This window comes from Phalacrocorax carbo, chromosome 3 (assembly GCF_963921805.1).
Source record: "Phalacrocorax carbo chromosome 3, bPhaCar2.1, whole genome shotgun sequence".
Lineage (NCBI taxonomy): Eukaryota > Metazoa > Chordata > Aves > Suliformes > Phalacrocoracidae > Phalacrocorax > Phalacrocorax carbo.
Window position 1 is genome coordinate 73,331,310 of NC_087515.1, and position 23,589 is coordinate 73,354,898.

The window sequence follows — 23,589 nt, forward strand, 5'->3', positions numbered from 1 at the left end:
ATGTATACACAGTTGACAGCTATGTACCTTATTACATTTTTCTGTCCATGTATACACAGGTATCTTCTACCTACAGTGAATCTTCTAATTTTTACCCTTGAATTGGCTTGCCTACTAAACAACATATATTTCAGTTTTCATTAAAATAACTCTTCTGCTCCTACTGTGATCTGTCTACAGCTTAAAATTTGGTTCCCATTGTGGTCACCCTCTCTCAGGCGAAGCTAACACAGCTTTATACTGAAGGCATACCCCCTGCCTCTGGAAAACATATCTGCCTGGTAAGAGGGGAAGGGGTGCAAAGGGGCCATCCTAACTTTAGGTGTCAAAGTGGGGAGTCTAATCTTCAGTACCACTACGTTCAGAGGAGATGGGCTAGCATTTGTACTCTGCATGGATTGTACAGGGAGCCTGATGTGATGACCCTAACTCCAACACCTCATTTCAATTTCTGAAGTTTGGTAGCATGAGTTCCATTCCCTTTCTCCTCCCATCATATTATCTCAGGGCACAGTTTGAACTTTGTTTCATTTTTCATTTCTCAGAAATGTATTACTATAACAGAAAGAATAAAACACCTCACAAAGAAGCACAGCCAGCCTAAGACCTAGGCTTTCCTATAAAAATTATTAGTACCTGACCACCTTGATAAATCTCCCACCAGACAAGCTCCTACCCTGAGGTGCTGGCAGCCTAAAAATACCCCAAGTCTTGTTTGAAATGATGAATTACTAAGGGGAATGTAGGCAGCCGTTGTATGAATGTGAACTGCCGTAAGATTTGGTTAAGTTTCGCTCAAATCTCAGAATTGCCTTTGGAAACTCAGAAAAGATGCAAAGCAGACTCTTGACACTTATCCTGTTACAGGGCCTTTGTAGGTTTCAGCCCAGTCATTTTGAGGGTAGAAAGGAAAGAAAGCTTATAAAATTTTGGCCCCTGTTCAGCTTTCATCAGGTCCACTGTGAAAAAAAACCAAAACGGCTAAGTCAGTTAATCATTGACAAAGTAGCAGCTCCACTTTGCAGCCAGGAGGTTGGCGAGGCAAGAGGCAAACAGAAGGTCAGATGTGCCTGTGTTTCTTCCTGCTGCTGGAAGAGAGCACATAATGTGGTGACAGCACAAAACCCAGCTACAGACAAGGATAGCTTACTGCTTGTGCTGCCTGGAGGAAGGAGGGCCTGCTCTGGAAAGACGAACCCAAGAGGAAGTCTGAAGAGATGCAACATGAGAAGGGATCAAGACATTTGTTTAAATGAGGCTCAACAAGGCTCCAGGCAGCAACAACGACACCAGGACTTTTTCCAGCATCAGACTATAAATCAGTACCTAGCAGGTTATGGGCTAAAAATATGTCTCAAAGGGAAGCTATCAACACAGAACCAGGAGATCTCCAAGAGAAAGGCAATATCTGGCATAAAGGTAATGGGCCTCCTGTAAAAGATGGGCTACTTTTGCATACTCTCCCGACCCAGAGCTTTGCAGGGATTTCTTTCAGCTGAGACAAGCTGATTTTTAATCTTTTCTTCCATGCCCTGAAGGCTATTGGAACTGGGTTCTGTTGAACCACCTAGGAAATCCTCTTTGCAGAAACAGCCTTAGCTCTAACCAAGGAGTGTTCAGATTTAGGGGCAGAGGAATTAAACCCTTCCAATATATATTTTAACTGCTTCCTGCAGGTCAGCAAAGAGGGCAGCCTGCCAGAGAAAACATTTTTCATGAGAGTGAGAAGGAAACAGCATGATAATAATAACCAGGAGCTTCACCTGATGGTCCTCACTCTAGGTACAAGGAAAATGGCTTCCACAAACCTCAGAAAGTCATGAAACAAGCCCAGAAAGTGGTTACCTGCTGACCTTGTTTGAACCAGAATTATCCATTAGCTTGAACATCTCTTCAGTTTCCTTTAACTCCCATGCCAAAACTGATCTAGGAGCTGTCACCATATGCTGATAGTATTCATTTATTTATGCATTACTTCTTCCTTCTACTGACACAGATGCCACTGCAATTTGGAGAACTCAAGAGTTTTTGCTTTCTTTCTTTTCCCACCGTATATTAAACTAAAACTAATAGTCCAGAACTCAGCAGTCTGGGTTGTAGATCCTTCTTTTATTACAACAGGGTCTGTAACAACAAAAAGGCAGAATCTGAATTTAACTTACAGAATTTTCCATGTATCCAGAATAAATTCATGTTGTTAAATATGTTCTTGCACCCATGAAAGGAAATTACTAAAGAAGAGCACACTGCCATTTTTAATAAAAGATGATGTAAATCCCTCCTGCCCTTCTAACCACCACAGATGCACGTATATTGTATTTGGGCTCACAGTTTTAAAAAGTAGTATCAGCCAATACATTCATATTTTAAAAGAGGACATTAACAAGGCAGAGCTACATAATGCAGCAACAGGAATGTTTTTAAGTGTCAGCCTCCTTTAAAAGGCCCCGGTAAAACCTTATTCCTAATACTGTGTACAACCCTCATCTCCCCAGGGGTAACAAAAATTAATTCAATCTGGAACAGATACAGGGAAGGATTTCTAAGATGATCAAGGAGCAGAGAGCTGATTTTAGTACAGAAGGCTAAAAGAAGGCTAGCTCATACACCCAGAGAAATGAAGGCTGAGAGTGGAAATTAAAGCTCTCTATTAATATGTAATAAAATTATACATGCATATAATACACCAAAAGTTAAACAGAAGGGAGGGGAAAGGGACTATTCAAACTTAGAGACAATGTTGACACAAAAGTAAACAGTTATAAAGTGACCATGAATAAATTTTGACCAGAGGTGAAAAGAAGGTTTCTAAACATCAAAGGAACAGAGTTTTGGAAGGCTCTTTCACTGAGAGCAGAGAGGGAAAACATCTTAGTTAAGAGTTAGATGGAGCTCAACATGAATAGGAGCAAGTTACATTAAATGACATGGTCCCTTCTGGTTTACATCCTCTTTTTTCAGATTAGAAGCTGAGAATATTTGTAAATATTTGCACATAATGTATACAAGAATTAAGGTAAACCTTCAATGTATACAACACTTTTTCACTCTTATGAGAGCAGCAATTCACATTGCCTTCAAAAGAAATCACAATGCAAACTACAAAATCCAGGCAATTACTATTATTCAAGTATTCCCAGATTAAGCCTCAGATTAATTCCCAGATTAATGCAATGGATGGCATTTCTGAGGGACTGTACAGTTTTAGCTCTTGCAGCTATTTTTTGTGCTGTCATCTAAAGACATGGGTAAACTCTTCAAACTGAAGTGATAAATGATTCCTGCTTGATTCAGCCTTGCAGGATGAACGTGCAGCTGGTCAATAATCCATTCTTTCATTTGATTTCATGTATTTATTTTTAAATGCTGCACTGCTGAGGTTTGTTAAAATGTGTTCCAACATCAGTGGATCTTTAGGTAACCAGGGGCTATTTATATATCCAATTAGAAAGCCGGATTTTAATAAGACATCTGGAGATAACAAATATTCAGTGGGAAAAGGTATATCCTTAACTTCTGTTTGGAAATGAGCAAAAAGCAAGAAAGTACACTAAATATATCCTTTCTGAAGGACTGAGAGGAGTGAGCCTACTCTGAAAAGGATAGCTTTTAGATTTGTTCTATCATCACTTGGAAAAGAAAAACAAGAGCCACTGATTTTGCAAATATACACAGATGGGGGAAAAAAAAATACAAAATGATCTGTCAGGATCAGAGCCCAGGCATGTTTATTCCAAGGCATGAAGCAAATTTTCTTTCAGAGGCTTCAGCAGCAGTGTTTGAAACATTTCAATGACTTGGTTTGGGAGTTTGCTTTGCTTTTAAAGAAGCTCAACTACCATTTCTGTAGTTTCATCTTGATTAAAATGGTAAGTGGTAATAGTGAAAACAATAGTACAATGACGCTGCAAAATGGACGTTGATGTAACAGGAATAACGGTGGCTGCTAGTTCTGCCAAAAAGTGCAGGTCTCATTCCTAACTTTCAAGAACTGATATGTTTTCTCTTCTGGGGGAGTGTTGTCTTTAGAGGGGGAGGGGAAGGAGTGAAAAAAGTCCAGACCCAGGACTCTTACAAAGTTAATATTTCTTTGGAAAGGTGAGCAAAAGACATTCCTTCAGGAAAAAGGGAGAGCCACTTAGCATCGAAAGGTATGGCCTGCTTTCTGTGAACACCTGGAAATCTCACCTTGCAAATCTCTTGATATCAAGCATCCTACAATGCTGAGTATGGCCTTGATTTCTCCCTTTGACATCTGTCTGAAACACTGAGCATTTTGCTATGAATCCCAAGTTTCCAGTTTGAGAAGAGTCATTTAGTGGAGTGAGATGTACCGAGCAAACTTCTGGTACCTCTTTGGACCAAATTTCTGAAAGTGCCTGTAAACTGAGGGGGCTAAGGTTTAATGTCCCTAGAATTCCCTTCTGAAGTCTCTGTTCCTTATTAACCATTTATTTGTTACCAGCAGCTTGTACAGAAAACTGACTTCAGTGGTGTTATGTTGATTCATAGCATTTGGCCCAAAATAGGAGACTTTGTTAATAATTGTGTCATTTAGAGGTCTTTTAAGTGTAAACTCCAGGGTTACTGATTCTTCCAAGCTTGAAGGAAATGAAGAAGAAAAGATAAAAAAGTAAATGGATCTTTATGTCCCAAGTCTTTATACTCCAGGAATGCTTATATACAACATTTGGTACCTAACTGCATACCATATAGTTTCAGTATAATTTATATAAGTATGCTTGTGCTTATTATTGAGAAATTCTGAACACAAATTGAAAGAAACCTGATTTTCAAAAACATCCATGAATTTTCATTATTACCTGACCAGCTGCTCTAGGGACCTCTTCCTCAGACCTTTCTCCAGCCTGTAAACCATCTCACAACTAGGCTGAAAAGCTGGTCCCCTCCAGCTCCTGCCTCTAAAACAGCATTCTCTGTTTTTCTGCATTATCCATAATCCCTTTAGTTTCAAATTTATTTTCTGCTTCTCATGTAATTTTAAATTCATTTATTTCCTGTTTACTATGAACACTGCAAAGGCAGCAGTTTTGCAATATTTTGTGATGATGGGTCTGAATGCACTGCCTTTCTCAATCTTCTGTTGATATCTCTACAAGTATTATCAATAAAATCATCTCCAGGTGTTTGGCCTACTGCACTTCTTGTGAAAGACGATAGATAAACAGATTGCACTGATAACATATTTCCCATCAAGAGCTGTGAGTTACCACATAAACTTTTCCTTGGTAATGGGGTTTTGCCTTTCACTTCCTTTAAAGCTTGGATTAACCAATTGACAATCTACAGGGCAATCAGTGCTTCCTACTGAGAGTTTAGTGTTCAAAACTCATTGCTTTTTTTGGTTTAGACATTATTAATAATTTATTAAGTAACCAAAATTCATATGTGGCTTTCTGTATGATTTCCCATAGGCTCTTTACAGGGTAGCTCCCTTGTTTACATCCTTGTTGAGCTCTGGTTGTTCTGAGGGTAATGCAAAATATGGCTACATTGATACTAGCAACCCAAGCAGTGCCAGAGCTCAGGCCCTGGCCCAGAGGACCAAAAGTCCAGACTGCCAAGGTCAATATTATTAAACTTGCAGTTTCCAAACATGTCACAGCATTGACAGTGCAGAGTGAGAGCTCTGTCCTGGAGCGGATCTGACCAGCAGTGCTCAGCCAGGACCAAAAGCTGGGTGGGACCATCTATCAGTTTTATAGCTAAGTCTCATGCCCAGAGCTGTACCCTCCTCAATTTACAGGCAGAGATATTGCCAGTAAATCAAAGGAATTTTAGCACAACTGAACAGAGATTTACCATTCATGTCTTAGCCAAATGTATTGGATTAACTCATTTTAAAGATTCTTAAAGCATTGGTTGTCCAGAGAGTAAGGCTGAAACAAGCCAACAGCAGTTTTCAACAGGTTAAATAAATGTGTATAGAATGCACTTTCACAAGAGATGGAGTGAATGCAGGAGCTACATATAAAATTACTCTAATGCTATTCCTTTCTATGGGGAAGTGTACTTTTTGTTTCCATTAATTAGTTCCCCTGTGAGTTTTTAGTCTCTCCTACTGAAATATTTCAATAAAAGACAAATTTAAAAAGGATTTGAGTGAGAGCTATTAAGAATTGGAATTTTCACTGTCTCAGTGTAAGGATTTAGTTGTTTTCTTGGGTCTCTTCTCTCTTTTGTTGGTTATAGAAGCTTTAAACACCCACCCAGTAAAACATGTTACAGTATTAACCACCTTACTATGGAAAATGCAGTTTCACTCAAATAATGCATGCCAGCCACCTGTCCAAACCAGGAAAACAGCCACCTCATCAGTTGCTTACAATAGGATTAGGAATTTGAGGGCAAGACTATGGTCCAGTGAATAAAGGGGTAAACAAGAAATAATCAAACCTATACTCTCTTTCAGTCTCTGCCTCTGACTCACTCTGAGATTTCAGACAAGTCCCTTAACTTCTCTGCCCTTCAGTTCCTTCATCTATAAAGTAGAAATAACACATTCTTTGTAAAGTATGTGGAACTGCGTGGGTAAAAAGCCTGTTGGCACAATCACCACAGCAGTTACTGATTGAACACAATGCCACTAGATCCTTGTGGTACTGAAATATTTACAGTCTTCCATGAGCACTATAAATAAAACCAAAGTTCACAAGCCAGTTTGAACAAGAAAAGGGAAACAACCCAGGAATTTGCATACAGCTGGTTTTCTTCCAACATATACAGTATGCTGATATAAGCTGATAAATTTTCAGATGCAGTCATTAGTTTGTATTCCAAAACTTCCTCCTTCCAGCGTCTTTCTCACCACATGTTTTTTACAATAGAAGTGTAAAGTACTCACACAAAGCATTTAGAAGTGTAAAATATTTAGTGTACAAAACCGTGTAAATAAAAATCTTATCCTACTAATACCTAGGATACTTGGCTTCCAGTGCTCTGTAGCTTGCAGGTTAAACACTATGTATCAAGTTGGGCAGAAACAGCTTTTAGATTAAAATGGATTAAAATAATCTGCATAGAAATAGAGACCTTTCTGAGATTTTTTTAAAAAATATAAATTAGACATTAAGATCCCAAAAGAATCCAGACAGCTTGGCAGTGGAGACATTCTGTTTTGGGAAAAGAGGTTCCAATCACACCACTACACCCCCCCCCACCACCCTTTTTTTCAAGTTTGAGAAGGAATTTTAATTTGGGCCACACATATTCCAGGCCAGTGTTTGGGCCAGGAAGCAGCTGATAATACTTGGATACTGGTTAGTCATTGGTTCAAGTAGAAATTCCAACCAGAATATAATGCTTTTGTCAAATAAAAATCATTCTTAATTAATTGGCCCTTTCTGACAATAAAAGTCTAATTTTCCTTTGAAAAGCCCTTGCCTGTCTCTAAGCAGTCAATAAGGTTAAACCTCACAGCATCAAAGAAGTAATGTATTCACTGGCACCCAGGTATTAGTGTGAATGTTTTCATATATGCAACTACTAGTAAAGAGAAGAAATTACCCAGTTTGCAGCACCAGTACTACAGCTTCATCCTCCTTGATGCCACAGCCTCACACAGTATATAGTGTCCTAATATGACCTAATATGCTTTCCTTGATTTGCCTTCAATTAGAGCAGGGGAAAATATTTGTAAGTTTGTCTCAAGTTTTGGGGGTTTTTTTGGCTGATATTTTTGTAAAGCATCAACTTTATTTACTAAAATAATTTCATCATGAACCAGTCATTTTTTCACATTGAACTGGTTCCATTTGTAAATATATTTCATTTTTTCAACTGTCAGAAATTTCTCCAAAGAAAATATTCTTTTGGATCACAAAGAAAACACACAAAATAAAGTATAAAAACTAAGTCTATTTCACCAGAAAACCCGAAAAATTTCCTTTCTGAACTCATGAGAAGTCATATTTTTATTTATTCTTTCAGACACCCCAGAAGTCATTTATTTACACAGCTTTACATCCCACATATTCATTATTTCCTTTAGAAGATCTCAGCTCTGTCTTTTCCAGATTTTGAGGGTTTTCTTCCGTTTTCCCTTTTACCTTAGATATGACTTATCTCATCTACAATCATAGATGTAACTATCATCCTCCTGCAGACTGTTCAAAGATCTACCTTAATTTCATAGACCTCTTATGCAATTCTAAATATAATCTTGTCTATCTGATGTAATAACTGGTTTCATATCAAGCTTAATACATCTATAAAAGATCCATCATCGTTTTTCTGCAAACCTTCATCACTATATTATCTCTCAACAGCCATGGTTACTGTCATGCTACTCTGTCTTATGTGGGGTATAAATAGACCATTGTCTTCAAACTGAACCTCTTTAGTCCTGACATTGACATCATTGTTACCTGTTGCAGCTTCTCTCTGCATAACATAATTAACTACGGAGAGGCAACCCTTCCACCTCCAAGCTCCCTCCAAAGTTTAAATACTGTATTTTTTTTTTTTGCAGATTTTGTCCTAAACCTAGTTAGTAATCATGCCCAGTGATCATTTCTCCTGATTCTCACATCTCTTTGAATCACTTTCTCAGCTCTACCATCTACTACATTGTACATCAGGTATTTTCTCTCTCTCTACAGCCTCTTCACAACTTAGTTCAATCTACACAATTATCTTATATTCAGTTTCAAGCAGTTAACTCCAATCAGCTTATTGGATAGCTTCCATTTTCAAACACACCTTTTTTTTTCTAGTATTCTTTTCCCTCTTAGGAAGAATTTACTGAATCATCCAAGAAACTCCTTCCTTATTCTCATCCAGATTGCTCCTAAAGCCTTTCCTTTGATGTGTTGTTGATGCACTAAAACCACAATCTATCATTTGATGCAGTGATTAATTTTAATTTTACTTGGCACCTTGGCATGGTATTCTGCAAAGACAGAGTGAAAAAGATAAGCTAGGTTTATTTTCACAATAAATAAATCAACAAATCCACACCCATCTTTGTATAACCCTAGTAGCAGAACATACAGGAGGCTAACAGGAGGCAGAAATAGTTTTTTGCATTCAAGTGCAAAATTGCTTTCCAAATTTGAGAGAGGACTATTGATAATAACGCAAGCAAACTTAGTTGGCTTCTTTTCCCAGCCTTGTAAAGCAACACCAGAAGTCACCAGGCTATTGATGTTCAATTACAAGCATTCTCTGGGACACTCCCAGGGTGAAAGTGGTGTCACAATTAGTTTAGCTCTCCTTAACACTCTACATGTTCATGCTATTAGAGAGATGTCTTTGAGAAGAAAGCATTACAGCATACAGCAAATTCTAAAACAGTCCAAGAAAGGTGCATTTATTTTCTGTGTGCTTCTTTTATAGCAGAGGCCTGTAACAGTGGCCAAAAGATGCAGCGTGATTAAACTCCAGCATGTGGATGTGACTAAGGTGAGATGTCAATTTTGTAGTGCCTTCCTTACCTGTGAGCAATATATATTTCTTACTGTTCTCTTTGAGTCTATATCAGAGCTAGCCTTCAGCAACAGAGCAATGGAGCCGACTATAAAGTAAGAAAAACATAAAACAACAGCTACAAAAATTGTTTCCCATTCATCTGAAAACATGTTGGCAGAGAAGTGGTGTTGCTTCAGGAGGCGGGGCTTGCCAGAGGGTTCAAGATAGCTGGCAAAAACTCTGGATAAGAGCTGCCAAAAGAAAGAGAATAGTGGACAATAAATTTCAAAGTATCAACCAGACCATAGAGGAATCAACAGGAATTGGAGAATTTACTAAGATTAATCAATCTAACTGAGACCTGAGTGGATCACAGTGCTTACCTTCTGTGTGGGAAGGACAAAAAGGGGAAACTTTTTTGCCAACTGTGTAGTAATCTTGAGATGCAAAGTAATAATAGACAAAAATGTTGGGTTTTGGTGATGTAACAAATCCTACAATCATGGAATCATTAAGGTTGTAAAAGACCTCTAAGATCATCAAGCCCAACTGTCAACCCAACACCCTCAGGCCTCCTAAACCATGTCCCAAAGTGCCATGTCTACATGTGTTTTGAACACTTCCAGGGATGGTGACTCCACCACCTCTCTGGGCAGCAATTACTTAAAAAGGATTATTATAGCACTATCTGACAAAGCTTACAGTATGTGCACCAAGGTTTATAAATTTATACCATCTGTAAGTTAGATCCATCAACACAATTGCTATAATTTTCCATCAACATTCTCCAGAAATATAGGAAATTCTTTCTATAGTTATTCATTAAAAAAGACCAACCGATGACAAAACTTGGAAAATAATGGTATCTTTTCAAACAGCTAGTAAATCATCAGATGGTGACAACACAATTAAAAAAAAAAAATTAAAAAGAGCAAAACAAAACACACAAAAAAATCTACAACACACTAAAAGTTAAACCACCTTGCAGAATTTTACTTTGCAAAAAGCCATGAAAATCCTGCAGCAAAATATAAAGGCAGCAAAAATTTGCATTAGAAAATGCAAAGGCATATTCCTCCCAAATAACAATAAACCAGAACTCTGCCCTGAAATCTTCACTATTTCGTTTGGGAAAATCAATATGTTTTAGCTTTCTCATGAATACACATTTTTTCATACCTATCTTCACAGCATTCATCTACCAGCTAAACCTTACCCTAATCACAGCCAATGTAAATAATTAACTGACATCAAAACAGTAATAATTTTCCTGAACTCAGAGGACCAAGGGCAGTTATTATGAGATATCTGCAATGCATACCTCGGAGGAGGAAAGCAAGGCAAGGCAATTTAAATAAATTAGAAGCCAGGTAGAAGTGGAATGTTGCCACCATAGCAGAGATTCCTCTGCACTCTCCTCAGGTCTCATGTCAGGGCTCCCATCTGTACAGTTACATGTATCTGCACTTGAAACATCGTTGCCTCACATAAAGTCCACAAATCCATTACAATAGGTACTTGTGCCTGTTTGCAGCTGGAGGGAAAAAATCACATTTGTGAGTCACAGGTAGCAATAAAGTGACCACCCTGGGCAATTCTCTAAGTAAAACAAATCTCCATAGCCAGAATAATTCAGTTCTGTTTTCCTACTCTGCAGGTAGCATTAAAATATTCCTCAAGGAAAGGAGAGAAAAGGGATGATTTCTCCCACAGAAGAACATGCAAAAGTTCCTCAAACCGCAACAAATCTTTGGATGTCAACTAGTTTTCCTCTTCTGATGGTGTGATGAGCTGTGTTGCAGTCCATAAGTACCTCAAGATGAAGTCTCACAGACACGTGCCTCTGGGCAACACAGCAAGATCAACCTTTAAATATGGACATCTAAAATGAAGGCTATTACATATCCTCCCTTGAGGCCCAATGAAGGGGAAATACTGCTGACAACAGATTAGTGACTTGCAATAGCAGTCAAGTAACTCTGAGTTCCATCATGTTTGTTCCAACTTTTTCTAGGTGCAGACTCTTAACAGGCCAGCCAAAGAAGCAAGGAAAATACAGATTCTGATAACTAACAGGTAAAGACAGGTCCTTACACTTCCAGCTATGTCAAGTGCAACTTTCAGGTAGCTTAAGGCACAGATGCAACTTGCCATCATCCATTCTGACAACACTGGCAAGGGTTTCAAGTTGATTTTTTCATCATCACCGAAAAAAATATTCAATTATTTTCCCCAAGTTTTTTACCAGAACTGGGGTCCATTTACCAGATTTCTGTGCCTAAAGTTTAGCTCACCTACCTGAGACCAATATTATCCCTGGTATTGGCATCACATGGTATAAAAAAAGATATTAAGCTATGCAATTTCCAACAAAATTGCTCACTTCTGTTTGTGTCAGTTATGAAAGCAGGAAGAAGCACGTAACAGCTAAAGAACAGGGAGGCCTTGGTGGGGGCGAGGGAGAGATGTTTGCTTGTTTAGACTTGTCCAAAGCTACTTGTGAATTTTGATGACTCAAGGCTTAACCGCCTAGGTTCAACTGCCTCTGAAAGGTCTGTTCACTTTTTGCATATATTTTGTCCTCCTAGAAAGCAGTCACTAAAGACAGCTTCACTAAGCTTCCACCATATTCCAGCTGAATATGGTTTAGTGCATAACTCCAAGGTGGAGGTAAGCTAAGGAGGAAAGGCAAGAAAGAGAAGGCACAAACTGAGGGAAGAAAAAAGCCCCTGTGTTTTCCCTCTCATCTCCTGAGCCAACTGTTTTGGAAAGAAACATGAAAATAGTGAGCTGTGAAAACCTGTAGAGGAGAGTGGGAAAAACGGTCCAGAAAACATAATTTCAGTAAGATGTGGCATAGTTAACAACAGCAACAGAGGTGAAGGGGAGCAAATACTTTAATTTTTTAAAAGCATGGTGAAAGTCCATACCCAGGAAGCACAAAGAGAGATTTACAACTACAGCTCATCTGAGGAAATCAGAGAACTCAACTATATTTGTACAGGAGTTACTACATTGTAAATAGTCTATCCTGTAGGATTAGCATATTTATATGTGAATGTATTTGAATTCCAAACCTTCAAATTTGACTAATGTTTTTTTCTAAGGAATAAGAAATTGTTGCTCATCAGTGAGTGTATGCGTATTTGTCACTGTGCCTAGAGTACTCACCACATATCTGTGGCTTGGCCTTTTTTATGCTGATCTGCCATGCTGCTTACTGGCAAAAAAAATGCTAGCGATTATTCACCAAGTTGCACTCCATGCCTCTGAACAATAGACTTATTTAGTCATTCATTCTGGTGATATAATCTAAAAGGACAAATTCAACTTGACTCTGGGATATGTTCATATATATACTGTAGTGGCTAGTGCTTCTCCTTATCCCAAAGGAGTTTAAGCTAAGGTCTTCCTTTACTTCGATGGCCCTTCTCACAGTCTTTTAGGGGAAAAAAGCACTCTTCCTCCTCTTGTTTTACTGGATAGTGTCTAGATGACCCAGGGTCTATATGACGACTCAGGGAGCTCTAAGTTACGTCTCTGCCTTGAAATCCTTTCCCTCTGCAAGAAAAGATCTGAGACAGTAAAGGAGCTGGTCACAATATCCTCTGTATTGCCTCTATAATATGGCAAGAGGCACTCTCTAACTCTTAAATCCTTTCCATATGTCTCAGTAAATGGTTATAGATGATTCCCTGTCACTGTCTGCATTCACCAGTCAAATTAGATTTGTCTCCTCGGAAGAAGCTTGTACAAAGAATTCATCAGCTTCATTTGGACTTGACTGTATCAGGGGCACTTGAGAATGAAAAATACTGCAAACATTCTATCAAAGCAAAAAATCAAGGTCTGGATTATAAAGTCAGAATATATAGTGCAGTTCTTATGTTAAACTTGACCAGTGCAATTCCTCCTTAGCTACCAAGGTAACTCCCCATGAGGCAATGAAAGATGCCTCTCCACCACCTACTCACATTCTGTCTTTCAGGTGTTACCACACATAGTTGAAATCAATCCATATCCCAAAAAAAGCACATTCAAATCTTCCTCTTTAAAGTTTTGAAGCTTTTCTTGCAAGACTGGCTGCTTTTTCCATCTAGCCTTCCATAGGAGAAAAACTAGACTACAGCTCCTTGAGCCTATGGACACCCAAACAACACTCAGTCTAGACTCACTGGGGACAGCATCACTTTTTGTATAATCACAGTTCATTAGGCTGCAAATTTCCCTTCCCCCGCCCCACCCCATTCTGACTAGGATGATTGACTAGATGGTTGGCTAGTCAGACAAGGTAATGTTCCTTATAAAAAACCTCCTTTGCAATAGGAAAAAATTACATACAAGATATAGGCTGCCAGCTGTTATTATAGTCCATTGGCTTCTTGCAGAGACCAAACAAAATGCACCAATAATACAGATTCTACACTTAACAGGGATGCATAATGCAGTGGTGTATACTCCACACTCAGAGGTGATGTCAGCATTGTCACAATTCATCAGCTCAACTGAGTAGGTTGAAAGTCTTGTTACAGAAATCAGGGGATGTTTATGGGATTGCCACTGCTCTCCATTCCCACCAGTTGCTGGGGTGGAAAGCCAGGAGGCAGCCCATCCCTGCAGTTAAGACAATGGTTGCCGGTTCCATCCAGAGGCGCTTAGGCACAAATGCCAGACTTACCATTCTTGCACCTATAGCTACTTCTGCTAGTATAGAAAATAAGCTGCTGCCTGTTCAGCTCTGCCTGTTTGCATGTCTGTCTGAGGCTGGGGAGGACATAGAGGAGCAGCAACCCTCTGAATGCTGACCAGCAGGGACCATGACACGGTCCTGCTCAGCAGAGCAAGTTTTCCCAGGCCTCTCTTCAAGCTGATGAAGTGCAGGGCAGGGAAGAAAAATCTCCACACTGTGCCAGGCTCTGTCCTCAAAATTGTATTTTAATATTGCAAAGTACAAGCACCTCACTTTTCTTTTTTGGCTGTGTCCCATTTCTAGTTGCTCCTCTTCTGTCAGTCTGTAAGGCCCACGTACTGCAACCGTGGGAAGGGTCAGGCTGATAATCCCACTTATCCTGGCACAACTTCACAGGTGAAGGGTCATGACTCCTCCCTGGAAACTGCTGACAATGAGTAAATGAGGCTTATGGTCACTCATTGATCAGTGACAGCAGAACAGATTATTTAAGGGAGTACACTGTGTCCGTGCCCTGAAAATACAATGTTCAGGGTGTGGGGGAGAAAAAGGCATCTAGGTAAAGATTACTGCACAGTGTTAACACCCAAATGGGATGACCAAGGCCCGTAACTAATTCTGGCACTCCTGGCTTTTCTAGTGGTTGGCCTTTAAACCTTAATTCTTTCTTTTTTATTGCCATCTTGTGTGGGAGAAATAATAGTAGAAAAACAGCTCCTAGAAAATATCAAAATTGAGAGAGATTCCAATTACAGACTACACACACTGGTGCAGGATTGCAGATTCCAAAAGGATATGTCTTGAGAAGAAATTTCACAGAATATGTATACTCTCTTGGTGGGATTCTGTGCTATTCTTCCTTTCAGAGATGGTATCAATCTTGCAGATTAACTGCTACTCATTCAGCTACACCCTCAAAGGGACTGCGGTTCTCTTCATAAATGATTCAGGCAGCAACAGTATACAAATTTAACTCCTTGAAAGGAAGGAGCAGCTACTTAATCATTTTGTTTAGATGAATGCATCTTGCTACCTGTTACCCAGTAGTGGTTGCGGTAACGAGACAGGGGCTAGGAGATAGGTCTCCCAAGTGACCGCTGTAGCTCACGTCCTTGTTTTGATCACTTTTACAAGCTGAGAACCACCAAGTTTTTAACAAGCGGAAAGGACTGACCTTTGCAAAAAACACCAGCAGTCAGTGATAAAAGCAAAGATCAAAGTATGTTTGTGTGTGAGCCTGGTCAATTTTTGCCCATCTACCTTTAACATTTGAGACTAAGGTGAGTGCAAAGAGAGGCTGTTTATATCCCCTTAGGTGTCAAATCCACATTGCATACCTGAGAAAGAGAAACTGAGACATGCTCCATAGGAGAGCAATAAGGGAACACAGAAGTGACAAGGAAAAGAGCAGGGGAAGACTGAGACAGCAAGGGACCATAACCCGAGAGGGATAAGGATGACTTGTTGCTAGGCTCTGAAGGAGAACAGAATGATCTCCTGACAGCAGAAAGAAAGCCTAAGATTTACACCAGAACTAGGAAAAGGTAGAGACTATAGGCTTCGTTGTAAGAATTGACAAGTCTGTCACTTGAACTGTTGCAGCCAAGGAAGATGTGTGATATCTGCCATGAGCAAAAGGTATGAAATATGTGCCTGAGGCAAGAATGAATACTGATAGGAAGCGGGGGTGGGAAAGCACAGAAAAAACTCCCCTAGGTGCCCTTTACATTGGAACAAATGATCCTGCCAGATTCCTGTTGAAACAAAATCCAGAATAGCTCTACCCACTAGAAATGAGGATCAAAGCAAGATAATCTATATGATAACTATTTCTGTCCCCAATGGAAAGGAGGCATTGGATCAAGTGAGGATTAACAGATTAATTAAAGGAATATGTTATTTGCATCTGAGGAAGATTTCACATGTATAACCCTTGGGAGGAATTAATGGGAAACAGTCCTTGACACAGGGATTTCCTCATCAACCTCAGTACCTGGCTAACTTACATACCAGGATCAAGTTTCATGTGATTTAAAGTAAATAACTTGGGGAGGAGAACTTTTAAGAGAGAGCTCTCAAATCCATGCCATCTGTCAACACTTAAGAAGAGGGAAGCATACCAGATATGGAAACATGATGGATTAATTAATGTCTGGGAGAAGAAGAAGAGAAAAAACAAGACAAGAGAAAAAGACATGCTCTGAAGGAATTGGTAGAGTCAGCAAGGCAAAGTAGTTAATAAGATATAATCAGAAAAGGAAGGCATAAAGTCAGGAAAGGAGAGGCACAAGTGCCTCAAGTCTACACACAAAAGCAAATGGAGGCACCAGAATCTGATAACGTACATGCAAGCACATACCATAAGACTCAGCAGGCAGTGGAGAAACAGGAAGGGTTGATCAGAATAAAACATAATATGTGATTCAAAGAGGGGGGAAAAAATAAAAAGGACTTAACTGTACAATTAGTCAACCAGGTAAAGGTTGTGGCTGAAAGACAGATCCAGCCATTCCTATGAAAAGCTAAGGAAAAGCACAGAAAAAGCCTCTTATCTGTGTGAAGAAAGTTTCAGATGTGAAAGGGGATTTTCGCTGCAGTGAGAATATGGTTTAGCAGTATCAGAGTGGACCAAGCAGTTGTTTACCTACCAGATGCAATAGTGGTTTGATAATTCTGGGAGACTGAACAGACACGCAAAAACTGCTAGCTGTAGTCCACCAGAATAGCAAAGTAGTTCATATGGGTAACACAGGGAAAAGCAAGGAGAGATGCTCTGGGGGCAGAATTCAGACTACCAGAGAGGAAACTGAAGAACAGGACCCCCTGGTAGCAGCACCAACTGCAAGACAGTTAGCGCATGCAGGGCCAGAGGTAAAAGAGCTATATATGGAAACTTTGTAAAGAAGTTAGATTTTTTATGACCCGAGGAAAAATCTGCAATTAAAGATTTCCATGAGGAAAGGGCTTTAGCTAAACTGAAATGTGAAAGATTAGGAGGACTTTTCAACTAAGGAGTTGCCAAAGAGCACATCACTTGCAGTGATACACCTTCTCAGACAGTCACAAGAGCTCTATATCCTGAAGAAAAGAGTAAAATTAAAACCAGGGAAACTTACATGGGAAACATTGATGAATAGTTAGATCATTAAAAAAAAAGCTACAACAAACTTACAAAACTTACAAATGCTCCTATACAGATAAAGTAAGAACAAGATGGTAGAGCCAGAATGCCTAGCTTGATACAGTAGTCACATTGGAGACTTAGAAAAACAATCAGTAGAACGTTATTTGTTTGGGATGTGAAGTATGGGGAAAAACTACTGGATAAGTAAGTGTAACTATACGTTATAAGCCTAGATAATTTATACTGTAAAGCCTTAATATGAAGTACAAATTAACAGAAGGTCTGTACTTACAATAGGGTTGAACCCCTATGGACTGACATTTTAGACCTAACTAGGAGGTCAGTGATGGGCTATACTGACTGGATGGTCAGGATAGCAATGACAACCAACATACTAAAAGAGATTTGTGAGGCTGTGGAGGTGGGAGACAGTAGTAAAAGGCTTCCTTGCCATCTTCTTAAAGAAATTGTTAGTGCAATTGTCATATTATAGCTCGTGACATAATGATTTTTATATATTTTTAATGCTTAATAGTTGAGACACTCAGGAAACCCCTAACAAGAAAAACAAAGTTTACTTATTTGGCCAGCACACAAACCCAAATTCAAAATACAGCATAGCCTTTTTAACTTTCACAGGGATCTGAGTCAGCATCTAGGTTGAAATAGAAAAAACAAAGCCATATGCTACACTTGTGCTTAACTTGAGATTGCTTAATTTTCTTAGACTGGTGGAGTTTTCTAGCTCACAAGCCTAGGACAAAGTAACTCTGGATTTGAAAAGTTTATCTGTATTACTCCTAAAATTAAGAATTTAAGCTTTTTATGAAGTAAGTGTATCAGTATTAGCTGGCTGCATACAGGAAACACACTCTTTTGAGTTCTTAGGTATATCTTCTGTAGGAACAAAAAGAAAGAGCATGAACACTACTTGAACCCTGCATCAGAGCTTGTATGAACAGATAAACCAAGAATAAATGACAGTAGCCAAAGGACAACACAGTAAAAAGTTCTGCTACGTGTTATATCAAACAGAAATATGACAAAGAAGGAGGTGTGATTAGTCATTAAATTGAAAGTGTGTAAAGCCTAATCTGACCTGCTAGTATTATAAACCCAGCATTATAAACCTAGATGTCTTACACCTAGCAGTTTATACTGCCGGAAAAATGTCAGTTATGGTTTAAACATTTTAGTGCCCAATCTTGACTTCAAGCGTGCAGAACAGACAGTCCAACACTTGCCAAGATCATATTTCACAGTTTAATCATCCTTACTTTTAATGATTCGCACTTTCTTTTCAGCTGGAATGTGTCTAGTTTTGGCTTACAGCTGTTGGTTCTTGTTACGCAGCCCCCTGAAGGATTAAAGAGCCCTGTAGTACCCAGTAAGTTCTTCTCATGAAAGCTCTTACCTATATTGATCATATTACATGTAAATCATCTTTTGGATAAAAAAAACCATACTGTACTCTGTCTTTCATTCTGACATTATCCTCAGCCCTCATATTGTTCATGTTGGTTTATTCTGTCCTTTCAGTCTTTCAGCTTGCTTCTTTAAATTTTAATTCGTATGGTCTCCTTTTATCTGTCCACAGGCTGGACATCTAGCTTAGGCAAGTCTGCAAGGTCCCTCTATAGTGCACAGAGGACAGAAGGCAACTCCAGAGAGCAATTCATCCTTATCTCTTAGACACCTCTCTCAGGATCAGATAATGATGGTTTAGATATAACTCTCTCCACAGACTGCAGCAGGGATCTAGGCCACCCGGCTGGACTGCACACTCAGCTTTCAGAAAGCTGAATTTCAGTTAAATCAATTCAAGCTGATATTCAAACTCTGGTATCAGTTTTTTTCAGCATTTTAACATGTACTTCACCAGGACTGCATATGGTAGTCAAGTCACCTCACTGTTCTTGCTATACACATTTATGCATCTGTCTCTCTCTGCTGCATTGTAACAGAGAAACTCATTTTGATTTCCTTCATAGTCTATGGCTTCTATGTTCTTTTTAGAAACACTTTTCCAGATTGCAGTTTCTCCTTTTGCAATCTATATTTGGACCTAACATCTCCTGGAAAAATAAAGAACACTCTGCAAGCCATATCACTATTCTCATTGTAATTATCATGATCCAAATAGTCTCACGTCTCAGCTGCACCTATTTAAACTTGCTGTTTTGGAGCTTGGAAAAAATAACACTGAGCTTTACAGGTAAATGACATCTTTGCTACAACCTGAAAACTTGCTTTTAAAGATGTAATACCTCAGAACATTCCTTCATAACCAAGACCTAAAAACTCAGGTAGCTGTATTGATTTCATCCTTCAAAACAACCATAAATTTTGGAAGCCCCAACTTTGTTTGGTAATAACACCTTTTTGTGATATATCATCAGCTTGTCTCAGAAGGGAATTCATGAAAATGTCTCAATTCTGAAATGTATGATATTATAGAGAGAAATAACAGTTATTGTAGATACATTCATCCCTAAATATTTGAATTTTCAAGATCCTAGCATAATTAGGCAGCAAGATGTTATGAAAAACTGACTGTTGTGATATGAATCAAGGGAAAACTTACCATAACAGCTTAAAGATTTTCCAAAAGCACTAGCTATGAAATACAACAGTTGAACTGGATCTTCGAATTAGTGACCTTAAAAACAGTCTATGCTGAGCTGTCTTCAATGCATTGCAATCATTCTAAAGCGGCAAATAAGCTTTGCTTCAACTGCTTTTATGTATTGCATAGGACAGCATAATGGATTGTTCTGAAATCAGAAAAATATCCAAACAAATAAGGCTTTTATGTATTAGATAATACGTGAAAATAAGTCTGTGTGTTTGCTATGTTCTATATAAGAAAACTGATGGATAACAAAAATGAGTGAATTAAAGAAGAAAATCAAGCTATAAGTGAAATGACAATCTATACTAAAGCCTGCAAGACAGAAGAAAAGCTAAGCAAAGCCACAAATTGCATTATTAGGCAGCAGCCATTATCATGGTTGCACCCAGAAGCAGACCTCTTTGTAAATGCAGCAGACAGTAACAGTGCTGCACGTGATGAGCTTTGCTAGTCCTCAGTTACACAGGGTATTTCTTTGTGAAGAGATCACGCAGGCCCATTAGGAGGAGGAGGCTGATATTCCTCCCCTGGGGCAGCTACTGAGAGAGGTTCCAGAGATGTGGGAGGTGGCACAGGAGAAAAACCACAGCTTGTGCAAAACTGGACAGCAAGGATGAGCTGGGACCAGCCAGGCAAGCTGCCCTATGTGCTCAGCCTGAGTAGTGGTGCTGCAACACAAAGTTGCTGAGATAGTTGAAGCCAAGCATAGAAGCAAAGGGTCAACCTGCAAAGAATCACAGAATAATAAAATCATAGAATGCCCTGAGCTGGAAGGGACCCACAAGGATCATCAAGTCCAACTCCTGTCCCTGCACAGGACAGCCCCAAATTCACACCATATCTCTGATGGAGTTGTCCAAGTGCTGCTTGAATAGCATCAGGACTGGCACGGTGACTGCCTCCCTGGGGAGCCTGTTCCAGGGCTCCACCACCCTCTGTGGGAAGAACCTTTTCCCAATACCCAACCTAACCCTCCCCTGGCACATCTTCCTGCCATTCCCTCGGGTCCTGTCATCGGTCACCAGAGAGAAGTGATCAGCACCTGCTGCTGCTCCTCCCCTTGTGAGGCAGCTGCAGACCCTGATGAGGTCTGCCCTCAGTCTCCTCTTCTCCAGGCTGAACAAACCATGTCTTTAGCTGCTTCTTGTACAGATTCTCCTCTGAACCCTTCACCAACTTCATGGCCCTTCTCTGGACACTCGCTAGTAGCTTTATATCCTTAATATACTGTGGTGCCCAAAACTGCACAGAGTACTCGAGGTGAGGCCGCACCAGCACAGAGCAAAGCGGGACAATCCCCTCCCTTGACCGGCTGCAATGCAGGGCTTGATGCACCCCAGGGCACGGTTGGGCCTCTTCACTGCCAGGACACACTGTTGGCTCATGTCCAGCCTGCCATCGACCAGAACCCCCAGGTCCCTCCCTGCAGAGCTGCTCTCCAGCCTCTCGTTCCCCAGTCTGTATGTACATCCAGGGTTGCTGTGCCCCAGGTGTAAAATCCAGCACTTGCCCTCATTAAAATTTATATGGTTGGTGACTGCCCAGCTCTCCAGTCTGTCCAAATCTCTCTGCAGGGCCTCTCTGCCCTCGAGAGTGTCAACAGCAAGAGAAAGTGGGCAGGCAGAGAGCTGTATATTAGTTCTGTTTCCTCCTGTTCTGATTTCTCTAGCTAATTTACATTTTATGTATTTTAAAAATAGTTATGGATTTCAGCTTTTCAAAAAGACCAGTACTGTTTAATATCTTCATCAATGGCATAGACAGTGGGATCAAGTGCACCCTCAGCGAGTTGGCAGACAACACCAAATTGAGTGGTGCGGTTGACACACCTGAGGGACAGGATGCCATCTAGAGGGACCTGAACAAGGTCAAGTAGTGGGCCTGTGTGAACCTCATGAGGTTCAACAAGGCCAAGTGTAGGGTCCTGCACCTGGGTCAGGGCAACCCCCGATATCAATACAGGCCAGGGAATGAAGGGATTGAGAACTACTTCTGTGGAGAAGGACTTGGGGGTACTTCTGGGTGAAAAGCTCAACATGAGCCAGCTATGTGTGCTTGCAGCCCAGAAGGCCAACTGTACCCTGGGCTGCATCAAAAGAATTGTGGCCCACAGGTTGAGGGAGGTGATTCTGCCTCTATATGCAAATCTCCTGAGACCCCACCTGGAGTACTGTGTCCAGCTCTGGAGCCCTCAGCACAAGAAAGACATGGACCTGTTGGAAGGGGTCCAGAGGAGGGCCACAAAAATGATCAGAGGGATGGAGCACCTCTCCTATGAGGAAAGGCTGAGAGAGTTGTTCAGCATGAAGAAGAGAAGGCACTGGGGAGATCATATTGCAGACTTTCAGTACTTAAAGGGGGCTTATAAGAAAGATGGGGACAAATCTTTTAAGAGAGCCTGTTGCAATAGGACAAAGGGTAATGGTTTTAAACTAAAAGAGTGTAGATTCGGACTAGATATAAGGAAGACATTTTTTACAATGAGGGTCATGAAACACTGGAACAGGTTGCCCAGAGAGGTTGGGGATGCCCCATCCCTGGAAATATTCAAGGCGAGGTTGGACAGGGCTCTGAGCAACCTGATCTAGTAGAAGGTATCCCTGCTCACTGCAGGGGAGCTGGACTAGATGACCTTTAAAGGTCCTTTCCAACCCAAACTATTTTATGATTCTATGATTTATGATTATATAGGAGTGGGGGAAGCTGTATTTTAAATCTGCTGGTCTTTTGGGAGATGTTCACTCTATCAGATGAAATAAGCTTCTGCACTTCAATATCCTGGGCAACTCATGCCCTAGACTCTCTACAGATGCATTAGTGCAATCCCTAACCCGTTCTTACCTCTGAAACAAGTTCTAGAAATCAGGCCAAGACTTAAATCTAGCTGATTTGAGAACAAGGAGAGAAGAGAGCTGGCACATCTTCCTACTTTCTCCTTGCACAGTAAGACTATTCAGGTGCTTGCAAGGATCCATCCCATTCCCCACCCATACTACTCCAAACAACTCTTTCTTTGGTGAAGGGAGGCAGCCTTGGTCAGTAATGTGGTTTAGCTGATGGCCATCAAAACAGCCGCACTAGTACAAGCAAGGAGCAGCACACAGGTAGGAACAAGAAGCAAGGCGCAGCAGGAACTCTAGTAACCAACCTCGCTGGTGAAGAAAAATATTGCAAAACCATGACATGAAGTAAAACAGTCTAAAGCAGTTTGACAGTCCTGGGCTGAATTGAGGATTTAGAGGGACCCATTTCCTCCCAAAGTTATGGTCACAGATAATCACACCACTACTATGCCTCAGCAAAAGCACTGATGTTCATGTAGCAAAATGCAGAAAGGAAACAGGTGAGACATCCAGGTAATGTGTTCTTCCCTGTGTGGGGAAAAAAAAAAACCAAACCAACAAAAAAACCCCACCCTAATATACAGAACTGAAACAATAACAAGTTTTAAAAGATACTTTATTTAATCTGGCACTATAAATGCAAATGTCTTCGTCATCAGTGGGTTCCTGAGCCCTGCAGCAACTCAGTCACACTAGTATAGTGTGAATAGCCGTAGTAGTTTTGATAAGTCAATATCCCATTAACCTCTCATGGTCACCTTGACCCAGCATTAGAAATAATACATTTATTTTCATACGCCTCTCCAGCAAAACAACAGTCTAAAAGTATTCCTCAACATCTATTCTGCAAGATATTCAAATTCACTGAGAA

The 23,589-nt window shown here is 40.1% G+C and overlaps 1 long non-coding RNA gene across 1 annotated transcript; it reads left to right on the forward strand.

Moving 5' to 3' along the window:
- Positions 1 to 1,041: 1,041 nt before the first annotated feature.
- LOC135312602 (uncharacterized) lies at positions 1,042 to 12,559 on the forward strand. Its single transcript, XR_010372214.1, has 3 exons — positions 1,042 to 1,419; positions 9,358 to 9,423; positions 11,087 to 12,559. It is a non-coding gene; the product is annotated as an uncharacterized LOC135312602 (long non-coding RNA).
- The last annotated feature ends 11,030 nt before the right edge of the window (positions 12,560 to 23,589 follow it).